The following is a 17,825-nucleotide window of genomic DNA, read 5'->3' on the forward strand; positions in this document are numbered from 1 at the left end:
CACACACACACACACACACACACACATACACACACGGGTGGGGGTAAATTATTTAAAAAAAAACAAGGAATTGGGTTTTCAAGCTATGTCCTTCAAAGCTAGGGATCTGCAGGGTGTCCTGGGGGCAGCAGGAGGGGACAAGGCAGGTGACAATCATACATAGGATGGGGAGCCTGGAACTCCCCAGTGGGCCCAGAGAAAGTGGACAGCTGGTAGAGCAGGAAGCCACAGAGATTGGAGTTTAGAACCAAAAAAGGGTGAAGTTGTGCTGAGCTGGGATCCGGAGGTCAGAAATGGAGCTTCAAGGTCATGTTCGTCTATCAGAGGTCAGAGTCACTCGTGCAGAGGCCCCATCATTTAGTTGGTGATTGCTGGGCACCCACTATGTGTGGGTACAGCACTAGGACCCCTGATTGTGAGCAAAGCAAAGCCCCTGCCCACCCTTAAGGTAAACACAGCCCGCATAGCTGGATAAAGGACTGCCCGTAGGTGGGCTGGTTCCTAGGGGGTGGTCAGGGAGGGCCTCCCTGTGGAGGTGACATTTGAGCCTGTCTGACTGAACTTGGGCCAGCTGCTCAGCTCCTACCCCGAGAGCTTGCAGATCCACTCTGGAAAGAGAGGCTGCCAGAGGGGCAGGAAGTCTGGCCCCCTGTAACAGTATCCCCAGGAAGCAGGAAGCCTGAACGGCGCTTTCAGCAACCCTATTCATCAGGGCCCAGCTCTAACCCCAGGCAGTACCCGAGGCTCCTCCTGGGGAGGGGACCGTGGGGGGGGGGGTAGAAAGAGGGAGGGAGGGGGAGGGCAACAGGGAGAGAGACCTGGATTCCCTTGCAGACAATAAATGCTTCCAGGTTCCCGGGAGCATTCCTCGGGTCACAACCACATCTGATCTCAATTACCCCCGGTGTAGGGTTGCCGGGTGGGGGCAGGGGTGGAAAGGAGGCAGTTCCTCCATAATCAGAATCTCTAGGCCCAGCCAGCCAAGGAGCTTCAGGGCAGGTCCCCAACATCTCAATAGGCAGGAGGAAGGATGTATCCAGAAAGGATGTCCAGGTACAACAGCGTGAGTGGAGGTCAGGGTCTTACTTCACAGCCTTTTGGCTGTGATTCTCTGGGCCTCGGACTCTCCGGGCCTCACAGTGGAAGGTATTTAGGGAGTTGCGGTGTGCAGCGGGCTCACTCTCATGGGCTAGTGTTAATTCGATCTACTACAACCTGCAACGACAAAGGTGCCTGTCCAGGGCACACATACCAAGAGAGAAGGTTCCTAGGGTTGTCAAACTTTTCAGCTAGCAAGACTTTGTGGTAGGCGACTTAAAGCCAGTATTGTCTTCCCCAGACCTCAGTTTCCTCATCTACCACAGTGCTCACAAGCAAAATCCTGCCCAGACGAGGGTCTTTTAGGCTCCAGTGTGAGAAGCCTCTTTTGCACCAAGAGACCTCAATAGATCTGTGTTACTGCTAGTTTCTCTCCGACTGCTAAAATTCCACTTAGCGAGTGGGCTGAGGAACAAGTGGGCTGGAGGAAGCTTGCAACCGGCCGCTGGAGTTAAGGGCATCTCAGGGGAAATTAAGGGAGACTTCAGACAGGGATTCGAACTTAGACCCCCGGGTTTCGGGGCAGAAAGTAAGCCAGGGTCAGCGGGATGCAGGTCGCAGCGGGCACAGCTTTCACCCCTTCTGTGTGCGGCCGGGAACTCCCCTCTGGCCTCGGCCAGGGAACAATGCACCGCTTCCTGCCTGCCCCGCGGCCGCCGGGAAACGCGCAGGCCCCGGGTCCCCCGCGCGGGTACACGAGGTCGCGTCCTTGGAGAACGCGGGGAGGAGGCTCCACTGACCGCCAGGCAGCGCGCAGGAATGATCCCCCTCCGCCGCTGTTACGCTGCGCCTGTCACGTGAGCTTGCCGCACCCGCCCTATGCCTGGCGCGGGAAGAGGTCTGCTGTGCAGCACCCGAAGGCCCGGCTGCTGCTTCGGCAAACACAGTTCGGGCCTCTGCAGCAAGCCCAGGCCCTTTGCAAGACACTGGGAACCGAGGCTAGTGAGGAAGAAAGTAAGCCGCTGTGCAATGGCGAGGGTCTTACTTCGAATCCCCAGCATCTACATAGTGTGTCATCTAGGTGCCTGGGCCTCTGCAACTTGTGTTGGAAAACAGAGACAGGCAGCTCCTAAAAGTTCACCAAACGTGTTCCCCTCTGACCTCTACACAGCTGCGTGGTCACACACCACTGCACCATAAAAACATATATAATACACTCAGAATGAATGATGCCTCACATTAAATTATATTTTATAGAACCCAATAAGGAGGAGATTGGCATGGAGATGGGGCTGTCTTAGATACAGAGGTTGTTAACAATTTACCTTCGAGGTGACATGTGGCTATGAAGAACAGAGCATGAATCACTAATAAACAGATGCATCTCAAAAGTAGATACAACATGCCTACATATCCAGACACTGTGCCATTGTATGTATGCATACAGCCACATACATGTAAGCACTACACATCTACATGTGTGCCAACTCTGACTATAGCAGCCAGGACCATGCCTGCTCCTTGGGTGACCTGCGAAGGTTCATCTGTGTCATAGATGTTGAATATGTGTTTGTCCATGATAGACATCTCGAGACATCATTCTACATGAATTTGCACATCTTGTAATCTTCCTGTGAAATGTATGTGCATATATTATGGATCATAAGCACTTTGAAAACATAATCGACACACATTTCTGTGTTGAGCATAGATGAGCTTTCTGACTGTTTTTCACACATTCTCAAAGTTGCTTGGTCCACCCATGTGCACATATCACATGCCCATGACTTTTACTGGGTTCTGGCTGTGTAGTGAACTGGGAACTTAGGATGCATCTGCATCGTAGGTGCAACGTGGAGCCTGGCGGTGCAACACTGCGCTGCCTGCAGTTGGACCGCTGGGTTTGCCTGCTTCACTGTTACCCAGGCAGCCCAGGGCTTCTGTCTCCCCACCTGTGACATGTAATGAGCACACGGCACAGCACCAGACATCTATATGTTCAGCACGCAACTGAGAGATTCTAGCTCGGAGTGGTGGAGTGGCACACCTACCCTGCTGGCTGATGTTGTTGATTTGATGCTGTCTAGAATTACCATGGAGACCAGTCTCTGGGCTTGTCTGTGAGGAGCTGGTGGATGGGGTTAACTGAGGTGGGTTAGTTGGGAAGGACTGTGGAAAAGCAGCAACAGCATCACTCCCTGCTTCCTGACTGGAGACCACGCCTGTTGACCATGGTTGACTGTTCCTCCAAACTGTGAGATAAAATAATATAAAACAATAACAAGCAAAAGAAGAGGAAAGGGGTATTTTTACATTTATCTGTATATATGATGGGGAGCATGCAATATGTCCATGGGGATCAGAGGCCAGCCCATGGGCTCTGCTCTATCTACCTACCAAGCTGGTTCCAGGGATCAGATCCAAGTCAGCATGGAGCCACCTCACTGGTCGCAACCCTTCTGCTAAGATACTTCTATCAAGTGTCTTAGTCAGAAACAGTGAAAGTAAAAAATACACCAGTGCTCCACAACCAGTCAGTGGTGATCCCAAACCACACACCCTCTCTCTCTCTCTCTCTCTCTCTCTCTCTCACACACACACACACACACACACACACACACACACACACACTCACGCACACACACTCCAGGAAGTCTATGCTCACAGCTTTGACATGCACCACAGAGCGCTCAGGTGCCTTTTATATAAACTCATCCAGCAGCTATAGCTTCCACCTCCAGGCACCCCACTGGAGCAGAGGTATTTGACCCATGTTTCATGGCATTTAAAGCCCAGCACATTGCACTGTGAACACACACCTCATATAACCTATGTACACATGGCTCATATATGTACTATATCTGATATCCAGACAACATGAATATTGTGCACAAGTTTGTGACCCCCTCCGCATGGGCCAAATGGATGGATTAGCTATACACAGTTCACACAGAAAACGTCTGTATCACTTACAGCTATCTCACACCTGCGTTCCATGTGCCCCACATACAGTGTGCATACACAGGCCCTCCACTGTGTCATCGTGGACACTAGTGGACACAGTCCTAGCAATCTATAAACCAAGGGCTGACAACACACTTAGCCAGCACGGGTGATTTGTGTGCCAGTTTCCCTGTCCCTATTGATGCTCAGACCGGTTCTTCTGGGTGGGTCTGGCATGGAAACGGGGCTCAGCAAAGCAGACCCCCATTGCAGGAGAAAGAAGGTGGCCACTGGCTTCACGCCTGATGACCAGGAAATTATAGTAGACACAAAACCAAAGCAGCGTCTTCGCAGTCCAGGTAATCAGGCCTCTCCCAGATTCGGCCTGACAGTTTAAATGTTCTAATTCCGCTGCCAGGACGGACTCCCCCCTCCAGCCTCAGCCTGGCCCTGGCCTGCTGATGTAATTAGACCCACGTTTTCATTACACTGAGATTAGGCAGGTCCCCTCCGGCTGGCCAGAGGACGCCCACAGCTGCGGGGGAACCATCCTTTGCATGCATGCATTTACCTGATTATGGAGTTTACTTTATAGCAATTGCCCCAGAGCCCTGAGGCCTCCTTTGCCCCACTGCAGCCCCCCAGGCCCTAGAGGCCTCAACCAAACCTGGATTCTGCTTGACATACCGATACTACAGCACCGATCCTGCAGGCTCTGCGCAGACATGGTCTCCTTTATAAAATGCACTTAAAGAATTCCGAGAGGGAAAAAAAGCATGTCAGGAATCTCGGGGTACACAGGGGGTCTCTAAAGGGGATCCTCCTCCCAAAGCTGTGTTTCAGTTATTCATTCAAGAAACACATACTCAGTTCCTGCATTGAAATATCGTTGCTAGATGAGGGAATCTGTCCCTTGCACACCAGCTGCGTGTCAGGAGAGACTACACACGGGACCACTGCCCTTTGGGAGACCCATCTGAAGGGGAGACTTCCGGGCTTTCACGGCCCTTGCTATGTGTTAGGGTAGAGCCGTTCAACCTACAGGGTCACATAGAGTTAGGAGGGATGGGGTGGGGAGGTCCACTCCAGATGGAAGACACAACCATTGTAGCGGTCTGCAGAAAAAAGACCCCATGTGTAGGAGGAACAATAAGATGATTGAAGATAGAGTTTGGGGTGCCAGGACAAAGTGACACCTAAGACAGGGCCCAGGCCCTGGCAGTGCTTTATCCTGAGGACACTGGAGCCACCGGAGAGTCTTGAACAAGCAAAGGACTCACCCACTGTGTGCCAGGCCTGGGTCCAAACACCCTGCTATAGTGGCTCAGCTGTCCCTCACATCAGCCCCACAAGCCCATCTTCTCCACAGTGTTGACACTCAGAAGCCTCAGTGGTCTTCATACATCTGTTAAAACTGACCCAGCGTGAGGGGGCTGTTTGAATATTTTCTCTTGCGACCTGGTGCACGTGTTTGTGTTAGTGTGAGCTTGCTCAGAGAGCTGCCCAAGCCCCAGAGGGTTTGGGAGCTGGTCTATTTGACTTACCGGCTGGCTGAATGGCTGACTGAAAAACAGGATCTCAGGTAGCACAGACTGGCCCTGAACTTGCTGTGTAGCCAGGAATGACCTTGGACCTCTGGTTTTCTCCTTCCACCTCCCAAGTGCTGGGGATTACAGATGTGGGCCACTGTGCCCAGTTTTATTAGTGCTGGGAATCAAACCCAGGGCCTCATATGTGTTGTGTAAGCACTAGCCCAAGTGAGCCATTCCCAGGCTTCTCCTAGACTACCTGCTAAAGGATTCAAAGCTTCTCTGATTAGGGCAGCATTGTAAATGGGCACTCCTTGTCTAGAGCTGAGGAGCCATCACAGGCTAGGTCAATGAGGGGACACGGGAACAGAGACAGCAGTTTTTCCTTTCAATATTCTGATATGGACTCTGGGCCTGATCCAGGGGTGCAGCTCCTCTGCCCAGTGCCTGCTCTGTGCCCCACCTCACAGCGGAAGCACACAGGGGTCAGAACATGCTACAGTCTACTTGGTCAACGTCCTACAGCAAAGGGCAGAAGCACTGAGGTAGGCAGTGTGATGTCACTGGGACTTTTCTGGGGGACCAAGATAGAGGCATTAACTACACCAAATGGGGAGGGAAAATGGACCTCCTTAAACACAGGTCAGGGTCAGAAGCCCCAGAGCCAGCATAGCCACTCTCCTCAGGCCCTGGTGACGGTCCACCCATCACCCTACCAGATTCCTTCAAGCCAGGCTCCCTCCGATCTATTCATCCAGAGCTTCCGGTGAGGCCCTCTTTACTCCCCTCACTCCGTGCCTACAGCTTCTCCTCCCCAGAGATACAGGGCCCTATCTTCGGAGGACAGTGTCATAAGAGCACCCAGTTCTGAAGCCAGCTAAACTAGGGTTTGGATCCCAGATACGACACTGCCCAGCTGTGTGGCCCGTGACAGGTCCTCCCTTTCTGGGCCTCAGTTTGCCCTTCTGAAAGCAGAGCTAATGGGCCAGTGTGAGCGACAGGTAAGTCCTCTACCTGGGGCAGCTGGTCTGCTATGGGCACTGCCTGGAGTACTATTGACACCCAGTAAGGTCCTCGGTCATTCCCTGACACAGAGTGCCCAACTTAAAACAAGCCCAGCCCTCCAGCCTGCTCCCCATACTGCAAGATGCAGCCGGTGCCATCTGCTATCTGACTTCCTTGGGATCCCTGGCTGCAGCTGCACTGGGCATTTATGCTCCTGTTTCAGGGCTTCCTTCGTCCACACACTGTCTCTCATGCCACTCCTGACGTTCACCCCTCTCCATGCCCAGGTCCACATGCTTAGGTTCCACAACTCGCTACTGAGTGGGCCACTTATTCCTAGCAAGTGCTTTATTGACTGCCTACTCTGTGCTCAGGTCGGGACCAGGTACCGTCACAGCGAATCGGGTGACAACCGCAAGGAAGAACTGCTACTTGCATCTTACAGAGGAAGAGATGGGCTCAGAGAAGTTGCTGGCCTGTGGTAGACCGCTAGCTGTACCCGACAGAGTCCTTCCTTGTCAGGCTGTCACGGGGTTAGTTGTAAAGGTACTCATATATACCACAGTTCAAGGTGGGGGGAGGGTGCGGCCCCTCTGCGCTGGAGTTGGAGTGCATGTGTATCAGAAGTTGGCAAAGCTGCTCAGACCTGAAGGAGTAGAGACACCATCACCCTAATCCGAGTGCTGAGTGGTGAGGGCCTTGAGCTCTCCTAGCCCCACCCTTCGGACAAGAGAGCAGTCAGCCATGGTTCTGGCCTCTTTATGTGCCCTAGCGGGTTCCTTCGTGATCATGTCGCCGATGAATACAGGACAGCTTGAATGTCCACATGGCTCTTTTTGGGTCTCAGACTCTTCCTCCATCACAAAAGGACTGAAGAAATCCAGGAGTCGCTGAGAACAACCATGAGACAGCTTCCAAACTCTGCCTATGCCTTAGGCTGGCTTTTTCCATTTGCTGATTGCTTTCAGAAGCACAGCATAAGCTGCCCACAGAAATGATGCTAAAATAACAACAGCACCGTGGGCTCTTATCTGGTTAGAGCCACCATGTAGCAGGAATGTACCGGGCAACCCATCAGCTAGTTAGGACCCTAAAACACGTGTTGTTAAAGAGCCTCCACCGAGTCACCTCTAGCATCGCGCCTCCAGCCCAGGTGCGGAGGTCAAGTGCTCCACTGTCCATTTTGGGCCCAGGCAGAGAATCTCCACTCTGAGCATGCCTGTGCCTCAGGTCACTTGGAGAACTTCGTGCAGACTGGGAGTCCTGTACCAGCGTGAGGCTAGCTACAAGCCTCCCTCCACCCTCCTGCTCCTCGAAGCCCCTTTCCCAAAGCCTGAGCAATCAAGACTGCTGCCTTGCGGGCTAGAGCTAGTGCCCGCCTCCTCTCAGCCCCTCCCCTCGGCTGCAAACCCAGCTCATTTGCATGTGGATCGCGCCTGCCACCACGGGTGCTGGGGTCAATTGAAACTCAAGAAAAGAGAAGAAATTTATGCAAAACTGTTGATTGCATTTGTATGTAATGAAATCATCCAATATTCATCTGACTATAGAATCTAATCTGAGAAGAGAACTGAAGGACATGAGTGTCACTGCAAAAGCGTAATGAGCCACTGTAGTGATTAAAAAAGCTCTTGAGCCTTCGGAAAAATCCAGGCAGAAATAGCGTCTAATCAACTCTGAATATAGGAGGCGAGATTGGGCTGGCGCGCTGCGCACGGCCCGCCCCGGTGCCGGGGGTGCGTGGTAAACCCTGGCGGTCGTGGTCTGTGGGTGCCAAGCGCCGGCCACAATCAGCTGAGGCCTCGGTGCACAAAGCAACCGACTCTCGCCACGCAGAAAGAACCCAATCACAGCTGTTGCGAAGAGCAGCTTGAGCTGCACCCACGGCACAGAGGCCCCCTCCTGAGTCTTTGCTCCAGCGGGAAGGGCTGGAAAACCTGGGTCTGCTACACCTGGCTGCCCCTTGGTCCAACCATCCCCGAGCAGGGGAGAGCGATGTCTCTCAGAAGCCCGGACTCATCCCACTGAGACTCCACCTCAGAAAGATGTTCCCTGACAAAAATCTCTCTATTTTCCAGCTCCAGGCTTTGTCTTCCTGTCCTTGGTATTGTCTTATGACTACTTAGTGAATGTCGGTCTCCTCCATCAGACTGTGAGGTCAGCAACCTTGTGGTGACTGGTTCACCTCTGGAACCTGTGGAAGCCGCCTCCGAAGATCCTCACCAAGCACAGACAAGACGCTGAAGCGTCTGCTGAATGGATAAGCTGATCCCCATCCAGCAGCCAAATATGTTAAATCCGTTTGTTCATTCATTGATCCTTGACGAATGGACAGTGTGCATGAGGCTTGGTTCCTGGCACAGTGCAGGCTGGGCAGGTTAAAAAGGTTCCTGCCCTCTCAGGGCTCATAGTCGGGGCAGAAGGGTTAAAGACTACACACAATCAGATCAGTCATGGGGGTTGGGGAGCAGTAGAACAGAGCTGTCAATGGGCACTAAGGTGTCAGGCTGGGACCTGAGTCTGTAGATGAGGCACCGGGGTTCCCAGGTTCCGCGCCTCCTTACAATGAACTGTAAAGGAGACACACGGATGACAGGAGCGGAAATGGAGGGGATGGGGATCAGAGGGGAGACTCGGAGAGAGTTGTCGCTGGACCTTTCCTCCCCGTTGGTCTGACTCCAAGGAGGCAAGAAAGGAGAGCAGTGAAGCTGGTCCTCAGATATGAGTCATTCACGTAGGACCCGCCTCTCCCGATCAGGCGACCTGGGCTTTCCAGGGTCTGCTCTGGGCTGATGGTGCTCAGGTAACTTCCGGCTCCCAGTCGACCCCGTGCGCCTTTGTGTGCCCATCTCTGGAATTTTCTCCTTTATTCTCTATCTTCCTGCCCCACTAACTCTTCTAGGGGAATCACTGATGGTTACTCCAAGCAGATGTGGTCGCTTAAGTCTGCCGCTTTCTGGGCAGAAGGAAGAGAATGTGCAGTCTCTGTATGGCGGGGAGGGCAGAGCAAGGGGGACCAAGCTGGAAGGAGGAGAGCCCAGTTTACCTGTCCTTCCTTCTCAGTCCCTGGGGCCAAATTTCTTATTCTCGGGGAGTCGTAGACTCTCTGCCAGGGAGGACATGGTTTGCATTTTGAAGAACTGGTCAAATAGAGAAAGACCAACTAGGGGTGCTTAGGTTCTGCTGGAATGGAGATGGGCCGAGTCACTGGAGACTTTGAGGAGGGCCACCCCACCTCGAAGGCTATCCGAGGAGGGTTGACCAGATGGTAAGGGAGTGGAAGGAAAGAAAGCAGGTCAGAGGCAGGGCCGCTGCAGCCACCCACAGTTCAGCATTGCATCTCCGTGGGAAGCTGCCCTTTTTCTCACACTAACGTATGCCCAAGACACCAAGTTGCTTGTTATAAGTTGGAATCTATTGGTTCTGAGAATCCAAGAGAAATTATGATGAAACTACCTTTTTTTTATTAACCCCAAGCAGGGAACCCCAATTTTTTATTAACTCCAAGCAGAGAACCCCAAATCAAAGGGTCTTTGTGAGTCACTTGCAAGCCTTTAATTTCAAGCCTTAAATTCACTAAAAACAGGGAGTCTAAGGATGACTTTGGGAACATTCCATTTCCCATCCCCTGTGATTTTAATGCCTGACAAAGACATAAGGGACATCTCTGAACTCAGTGCCTTAAAAGTCCCCATGTGGCATCTGACAGACTGAGGATGAGACTATCAGGGTGTGGGGACAGGGAGCAAAATGTGGGCTCAAGTCTCAGTTCTGCCACTCACTTTTGCTTTTGATGGGCAACTCACCCATGTGTACACACACACACACACACACACACACACACCTATGCCTCACCGTCACCTTCGGTACACCAGGGGAGGTCCTAGAAGTGGTGAGAGCTAAGTGCTCAGTTCCCAAACCTACCCTCACACAAGTCCCATGAGTTACTGTCAGCTACGGCTTTATATGAGGCAGCCAGCCAGCCTTTCTGTCTCACCTGGCTAGCTTTTGGCCAGCATGCTCTGGCTGAGGTGGGGCACCTCCATAAATGCCTCAATCAGCAGCTGTGGTTCTCTGGGAGCTGGTAGAGTCTGCAGGTTGAAGACTGCAGATCTTTGGTTGTGTGGTTTGGTTTGGTTTGATTTGGCTTTTTTCAAGACAAGGTTTCTCTGTGTAGCCCTGGCTGTCCTGGAACTCACTCTATAGACCAGGCTGACCTCAAACTCATAGAGATTTGCCTGCTTCTGCCTCCTAAGTGCTGGGATTAAAGGCGTGTGTCACCACCAGCTGACAAGACTGAAGGTTTTAAGAAACATTTTAAGTGTGTGTGTACATGTGTGAATGCTGCACAGCATAGCACATGAAGTGCACAGCACAGCACATGCAGTGCACAGGATAGCACATTCGATGCACAGCACAGCACACGCAGTGCACAGGATAGCAAGTGCAGTGCACAGCATAGCACATGCAGTGCACAGGATAGCACATGCAGTGCACGGGATAGCACATGCAGTGCACAGCATAGCACATGCAGTGCACAGGATAGCACATGCAATGCACAGCATAGCACATGCAGTGCACAGCACAGCACAGCACACACAGTGCACAGCATAGCACATGCAGAGATCAGTTCTCTCCTTCCACCATATGGATCCAGTGGGTGGAACTCAGTCTCCAGGCCTGGGTACATGTTTTTACTCACTAAGCTCTTTCAATATGCCCCAAAGCTTGTTAGCAATATTGCTACAACCAACAAGCTAAAATACAATGGTACAGTACCCTGGACATTGTGTCCAGTGCTTTCTTATTCCTCCCAACATCGTTACAGCAGCTGCCCCTGACCCCACTCCCATTCTAGAAACGCTGTTTGGGACTTCAGGAGTCTACACCCCCACCTCCCCACCCCCAGCTGATTGTGTGTTGGACCTGAGATATGATGAGAGCTTTGCTGGTAATGTCACAGGAGGAAGAGGCTGCCTTAGGGGGAGACACAGGGGGAAAGTTCTTAAAGCCCTCAGAGCTGCAAAGGGGAGACCACAGGGAATCATGGGAATGAGAATTTCCTGCATATGGAGCCATTTAGGTTGGACCTAAAGGAGAGTGAGGTGATATCTCTCTCTCTCTCTCTCTCTCTCTCTCTCTCTCTCTCTCTCTCTCTCTCTCTCTTTCCCTCCCTCCTTTTTCTTTTCTGAGAAAAAATTTCTAAGTCTAGCTTGACAGAAAGAGCGATGGCTCAGCACATGACTGTTGCCAAGCCTGACACCCTGAGCTCACTGCCCAAGACCCACGTGGTGGGAGGAGAGAATGAACCTGCAGAGGTTGTTTCATGGCTTCCACACATGCACAAGACATGTGCACACACGCACACAATAAACAAATGAACAAAAAAACAAAACATTAAAAAAGATAGATGGGAAAAAATAAAACTGGAACTGATGCTGCCTGGACTACAGAGGGGGTCTATCTCAAAACAAACAAAATTCCTTGGGACCAGGCATGGTGGCATACACCTCTTATCCCACCACTCAGGAAGCAAAGGCAAACAGATCTCTGTGAGTTCAAGGTCAACATGTCTACATAGTGAGTCCCAGGGTAGCAGGATTACACAGAGAAACCCTGTCTCGAAAAATAAGTGAGACCTTGACTCAAAAATAAGACAAGAAAAGCCAGAACTGCAGCTGAGGAGAGACATGGCTCATCCATTAAGACTACTGGGTGCTCTGCCTGGAGACCTAGGTTCGATTCCCAGCACCTACAAGGAGGCTTTTGCCCTCTGTAAATCTAGTCCAAGGGGATCTGATGCCCTCTGCTGGCCTCCACGGACACTGCTCATACACGGTACACCAGCATATATGCAGCCAAAATGCCCACTAAACAATAAATAGATAAACAAATAAGTAAAGTAACACGAGAAAACAAAGCCCAGGATATATAGTAACAACTATTCCTGTTTTTGCAGCATGTATATGCACACACAAATGTTGACAGAGGTTTCTGTCCCACCCTGTCCTTCAGTGGTTCAGTCCCAAAGGAATCACACAGAGGTCTACATTAGTTATAAGCTGATTGGCCTAGTATCTCAGGATTCTTATTAATTAATTCTTACATCTTAAATTGGCCCATTATTCTTGTCTATGTTAGCCATGTGGCCAACATAGACAAGAATTATGGGCTAATATAAGTTTAAAGAATTAGTTAATAAGAAGAGCCTGAGATACTGGGCCAATCGGTTTAGTTCTTTGGGACTGAATGACTGTAGGACCAGGCAGGACAGAAACTTCAGACAACACACAACTATGTACACATGAATATGCGATGTCAGGGTGCCACTACCTCAGTGACAATCACCATTATAATTTAGTAAGTATCCTTCACAACCCACTCTCCTTTTAAATTTTCTAATGTAAAAAAAAAATCCGGAGGAGTTGCTATGTGAGACCGGTTTGTGTGTGATGCTGTGTTTATGACAAGGGCTTGCTTTCTCTACTGCCTCTCCTGCTTAGAAGCTCCACTGTAGCTAAAACCCACCACCCTGGCTACCTACAGATACACCACATTTATTCATTCCTACAAAGGGTAATCACTACCGACCTTCCGGGTAGAGGGAGGGCCACAGAAAAACCGGGGGACTTGAACCCCAGACCAGGAACATTCCTGTGGTACAGTGGGCCGGTGGGAGTGTGGGGACAGGCCCTCAATAACCCCGCTTCTTTGCTCTCCCTGGGGATGCCTCTGCTGCTCTTTGTATTCATTGTCTCTTTAATGACCTGCTGAAGTCAAGTACCCATTGTTCTCTGGACAGGGGCAGCCTCCCAGGCTTTCCTTCCCTGCCTTCCTTTGGCAGGCAGCCTTATCTAGTCCTGCAGCCTGCTAGCCCCAGCTGAGGCAGCTTCCTCCACCCACATCCCTCCTGAGCCGGCTGCTGCACAAGGTCCCAAGGCCTCCACCCACCCTCTCCCCCACTTTTCTATTTAAGAAGCTGACTCCTCCTCTCTGTCTTCGGGCTTCTGTCACCTCTCGCTCTATCTGCTCTATCTCCATGTGTCTCAGTCTGTGGCTATGTAAGTGCCTCCCATGGTAACACACAATGTCTCTGCTCAATGTCACACTCCGCATGTCTCCCATCTTGCTGCCTGTCTCTACCTGGAAACATCTGAGCTGGCATGTGTGCAAGCCTGTGCCTGCACATCTCCATGACTGCCTCTGCCCCCTTCCCGTGTGCAGCACTCCTTTCTATCCCCGCTCCTGACTCACCTCCCTCACCAACCCTCCTCCCGTTCCTCTCTTGCCCCAGCTAAACCTCCTGATTGACTATTATCCTGTTTCCAACCCCAGCCTCACTACTGCTGCGCATTCACCCACGGGGTCCCTGACACACCACATGGGTCAGTCCGCCTCCATCTGCGCCTTTTCTCCCTAGTTACAGCTCCAGCGCCCCTTGGATGTCAGCCTCAGAGACCTTAGCACCAGGAGTGGGTGTGAGGTCCTATAGTGCCCAGACTCTGAGATTAGGGCATCTGCAGAGTTAAAAATAGACAAACAAATGGGAACCAGCAAAAGTTAAAAAGGAATAAATAAAGGCCAGCGAGATGGCTCAGCAGGCAAAGGCACCCGCAGCCTGGTGGGTTCAGTCCCCAGATCCCACAAGGCAGAGGAGAGATGGACTCCTGAAAGTTGTCCTCCAACCGGCACACATAAAACAATGCAACTTAGCATAAATAATAAGAAAGCATCAACTTATTGCGCAATAGAATGCTTACTATCAAAAACAAGAGAAGGAGAAGAATCAGGAATATACAACCATCATTAATTAAATTTTTAAACTAAATTTAGACCAAGTCCATGAATGCAATTTTATGGGATTGTTTGCTGGATTGCCTTTATTTTACTTATTTTACCTTAGTCAGGATCCCTGACACCCACAAAAAAAGCAGTGATCTTTATTAATAGTAGAAAGTGCAAACTGGACCAGGTCCTAGAAGCTCTTGTTGGCCACTCAGCACCTCACAGGACCATTTCCAGTTGCACTGGTATCTCAATTAACTTGGGGGGGGGGCAGGTGCCTAGCTGAGAGTCAGGCACCAGACTGCCTGGGGTCCCTGTGCCCTGTATCCTCGGCCCTGTGCATTGTGCTAGAATGAGCTTCTAGCCTCGTTCACATACTAACCTAGCCTCCAGGTTGCCAGGTTATCTGCCACTCTTATCTGGAAGGAAGGAGAGGTGGGGAGCTATTTTCATTAAGACCAGAGCCTGGAAAGAAGACATCGTGACCAGCACTGCCCGTGGGCAATCAGGGAGCCCCACAACAGAGAATGAGTCAGTTTGCAGAGGTGCTAGTATACTGGAAAACTTAGACTGGGCCTTGGGATCCCACCCAGGATGCCTTGAAATGCAGAGGTCAAGAGACAGGCACAGCATTAGGGCAAAGACATCTCTAGCACATTGTACCCCCAAGCCTAGGAACTAGTACTCTTGTCAGGGACGAGGGCACTCCCAGGGGGAGCAAAGTGAAGCCTGCCAATGGGCATTGCAGCGACAGTGGCCAGACACCGGAGCCGGCACAGGGAGCACTATGGTAGATGCCAGCATTGGGATCCACACAGTGGTTCACCACACAGTGCCTTTCAGAGTAGCTTAGAAACCCTTGTGGCAGGCTTAGCCAAGGAGACAGAAGGCCTTGGATGAACAAGTTCAAAGGCTTATTAGAGACTAGGTGATTGAAGGAAATGGGACTTATTTGTCTCCAAGGCCTAGCAGATTCTTGGAAGCAGACAGAAGTTTCCTCCAGACCTGCTCTGCACCAAACACAGTACTGGGCAGCTATGCAAACCCTAAAAGAAACACAGAGATTTCTTGTAAGACACTTGCATGAGGCTCCCTCAGGGTTAGGCACAACTGCCTCACAGGTGGAGCCAAGAGCTCAGAGCCCCTGTGGAGGCCTGCTTGGGACTTCTGACAGACCTTGCCCTGGTAAGAACCTCCCAAGGATGTGCCCTGAATGGAGAATCACTTTAAAGAGAGAAGCGACAGGAGGTGACTTACTGGATAGAGAATAGAGGGTGTTAAAAATGCTTCGAAATGGAGGGTTTGGCATCTGGGTGAGGGCGGTGCCTGTCGTTAGGTGAGGATACACAGAAGGTGGGGTCTGCTGAGTATGAGGTGTAAGATGCTGAAGAGGCAGCTCCAAGTCCGGAAAGCAGACGCACTGTGCTGGAAGGAATGTGGGCCAAAGAGGGTCACGAGGTCTAGGTAAGGCTTGCCCGTTAGCTGGGGCAGGTATTAAGGTAGCTAGGCAGAGAAAACAGCTGAAGGCCAGGCTGACAAGGTCACGTGAGCAGCGGTTGTACCAGAGTGGTTGTGAGAGTCTCACCCTAGAGAGGCCCACAGCCAGAAGCCAATAGGCACAAGGCAGAAGATTGTAGAACTTGCTGGGTGGTGGGGTGGGGACATTAAAAGGGTCTGGGGAAATTTGGGCCCTTTCCTCGGTTTGATTTTAATTTAACAGCACAGGAGGACCTAAGTGGCCCAGAGACAATGGCCATGACTTTTTCGCTCAGTCTGCGCTCACCTTTTTTGGAGCAGAAGACTTAACACTCAGTGTTAATATTACAGAGCAAACGGGTTCTCTGAACACATCAGGGTTACCAACCAAAGCAAAATAATTGTAAAGAGTTTTGTAAATACCAGAGTATAACTTATAAATGGAAGAAATGCAAGAATACTTTTTTAGTTTGTTTTTTGAGACAGGATTTCTCTGTGTAACAGCCCTAGCTGTCCTGGAACTAGCTCTTGTAGATCAGGCTGGCCTAGAACTCACAAGTGCCTCTGCTTCCCAAGTGCTAGGATTAGAGGTGTGTACCACTACTGCCCTGCAGACGAATATTCTTTATTCTTGAAAATGAAAAATTCTGACACATGATGTAATATGGATATTAAGGACCCTAACCCAAGTGAAGTAAACCAGTCACAGACAGGTTCTGTGTCAGTCTCTGTAGGAGGAGCCCAGAGAGCTCCAACTCAGAAAAGGGACAGTAGTGGCCCCAGGGGCTGGGAAGGGGGAACGGGAGTGTTTATTTGGTGGGTGTAGGGTTTTGGTTTTTTGAGGTGAGGAGTCCCAGAGATCAGTTAGAAAATAATGCAAATATACTCAACACCACTGTGCACTTAGAAATAGCTGAGAGGCTAACACTGTGAGCTTCTCATCACAATTCAAAAGAAAGGGGAAGGTGCAAGTTTCAGGATGGCTCAGGATAAGGAAAGCCCAGTGCTAAAAGGAAGCACATTGCAAACTGGGACTCTGAAATGCTTTCTAAAAATGGAAAAACAGAGAGTGAAAACACCACAAAGTACAGCAAAACAAAGAAACAAACCAAAGCACATACTCCACAGGGGTGACCCAAAACATGAAGTGATGTTGGCCTGGACAGAGCAGCGCATGGAGACGAAGAAATGCTGTTAACAAGGCTGACAGACCACTCCGGTCTAAGACTCACTAAAAGGCCAAAAATTCAGACTCCAGAAATAAACACCATTTCTTCTCTTTTCGCCAAGACAGTTTCTCTGTGTAGTCTGCTCTGCAGACCAGGCTGGTCTCAAACTCAGAGAGATCTGCCTGCCTTTGCCTCCTGAGTGATGGGATTAAAGGCGTGCGCCACCACACTCAGCTTAAAAACACCATTTCTAAACTCCATTTCCTGAGTGTAAATCAATGTTGTCTTCAATGTGGAGTCTGCTCCTAAGCTGTGCACCATGGAAGCTAAGCTCCAATAGAGCAGAGAGAGCATTAGATGGGGCTTCAGGAGCATGAGCCTTCATGGCAAGTCTCTTTCCTAAGAGCAGAGCGGGGCTTCATGGCTCGCAGAGGGTAAAGATGCAACACAGATACACTCTGCAAACCAAATGGCTCCCTGCAAGCCTGGCACCTGCTGCCGCCACTACTACTATACTGCTATTGACTGTGTGGTTGTCATCTTGCTCACCTCAGGTTCTCCAAATGTTCTAGAGAAGATGCCAACATATGGGATGTAGATTTGAGATCCTACCATTTTCTTGGGTGTTGCCTACAGATGCTCTCTTAGATGGTCTTTCATCAGGGTTGACTAGCTGCTTTATTCAGCAAGGTGCTTCTTCCCATCAGTCTATGCCAATGGTAGCGCCACACACATTTGGAATAATTGTCCATGAGGCGCATGGATTAAAGACCTGCTTCGGAGTTTTATCTGGGACTGACACTTCACTCCAGCTCTTGCTGGGCTATATGACCGTGGGCGGTCTCTCCTCTCTCTCTCTCTCTCTCTCTCTCTCTCTCTC

Source organism: Microtus ochrogaster, chromosome 4 (assembly GCF_000317375.1).
Source record: "Microtus ochrogaster isolate Prairie Vole_2 chromosome 4, MicOch1.0, whole genome shotgun sequence".
Classification (NCBI taxonomy): domain Eukaryota; kingdom Metazoa; phylum Chordata; class Mammalia; order Rodentia; family Cricetidae; genus Microtus; species Microtus ochrogaster.